Source organism: Stylophora pistillata, chromosome 2 (genome assembly GCF_964205215.1).
Source record: "Stylophora pistillata chromosome 2, jaStyPist1.2, whole genome shotgun sequence".
NCBI classification, from domain to species: Eukaryota; Metazoa; Cnidaria; class Anthozoa; order Scleractinia; family Pocilloporidae; genus Stylophora; species Stylophora pistillata.
In genome coordinates, this window is record NC_142520.1 from 9,513,052 (window position 1) to 9,514,700 (window position 1,649).

The 1,649-nt window shown below is 38.8% G+C and overlaps 1 pseudogene; it reads right to left on the reverse strand.

The window, feature by feature from the left end:
• Positions 1–896: 896 nt before the first annotated feature.
• LOC148737033 (uncharacterized) overlaps positions 897–1,649 on the reverse strand; it is a 2,338-nt pseudogene continuing 1,585 nt past the window's right edge.

The window sequence follows — 1,649 nt, forward strand, 5'->3', positions numbered from 1 at the left end:
AAAATGTAGACTATGGCAACTCCTGAAGTAATGCAAACCTGGAGTTACAGGAAAGCAAGGGCCCAAGGAATAGGGACCAAAACTTATGCGCTTTTCAAGGGTTTGGAGATCCTAATTTACCACATCGAGAGGGCTCTGAAGTAAAAACTGACATGATCATCTCGGAAAAGCTTCAGTGCAAAGAAATTTAGTATTTTTTCAACAAGAGTAGCTAATTAAAAATGAGGAAGAGGGAAAGTACCGTCACGATTTCACAAAGTGCTTAAAACTTTAGAAACTTTCTAGACCAGTTGTAACATAATCAAGGCTGTGTGTGGGAACTTCATTCGGGGCATTTTGGTTCTAACTTCTCGGCGACGTTTCTTAAGTTTCAAATTTTTTACAAGAACTTATTCAGATCAATTTCATCATTAACAAATCATAAATACGTAATAAAAGCTATATTTCGGAGGGGAAATAAATACTTTTGCAATAATGGATGGCAATGAATAGGAGACACTCAGACCTTTGTATCTTGGAGAGAAAATCAAATGGAGGAATTTTTGTTTAAAAGGTTTTTGTTGCTCAAGAGTTATCTTTTGCAATTTCTATTAAAGTCTCTAAACGCATTAGATCCATAAAAATGAATCAAGGTGTTACCTATAACAAACGTAATGAGTTTGAAAACTTTGAGAAGAACTTCATATCGTCGTAGCTTTTAACTATAGGTGGTTTAAGAGCGTTTCTCAAACTGATTAATTATTCATGCGGTCAAAAGCCAATAAATAACCTACATTTGGGTCACGTGGATGAATCTTGATACCCAATGAAACACCAGATGAAAAACCACCAGGTTTTCATCTGAGATGAAACATGTTTTTCATCTGAGATCAAACATTTGCATTTTAATGAGATTTTTATTGGCGCCGGATACCACAAACTATATCGTAAATAGTTTTCGCAAGATATCTCTCGCCGGTCTTCTTGGCCACTTCCATAACGAATTTGCTTAAACAAGGACCCTGACTATAAAAGGACATTTGCCCTGGGCAAGCCGTCAGTCATTTCACCCCTGACACCGAACTGTCGACACCAACCAGTCCGTGACCGTGCGATATCGGCAAAACTATTGTAACCGAAAGGTCACTTGCAGCCAGTGCATATCTCAAACTTCTACGAATTTTGCCATTTTCGTTTACGGCAAAGAAAAGATGATCGGCTCCACTCAGTTGGCTCCACGGAATGTACACCCGCTTGCGATGTCATTTCTGTAAGGAAGGCAAACGGCCAGAGGGCTAGCGGTGAGGACTAGCTTTTATGACCTTTATTATTTTTCACAAAAATCCTCTTCTCATACCGGATTTGTATTGTTGTAATAAAGTGGTTAGTTTCTTCGACGTTTTGTCTACGGGATTTCATGTGACACTTATACAAGAACTCCTCTGCAATTAAACAAGAGATCACGTTGGAGAGAATTTTTATTTGAATCGCGCGCAGTTTCTCCAACGGAATATGTGGTGTTGAAATACGAATCCCGTGGGTGCTCATATAAAATAATTTCGGTCACGGATTGGAAACATGTCTGGTTGGCTGAAATCCGATGGAAAACAAATTATCATCGGCTATATTGCCTGAACGGGCCTCAAGAACTATTGAAAACCTCGACCTTT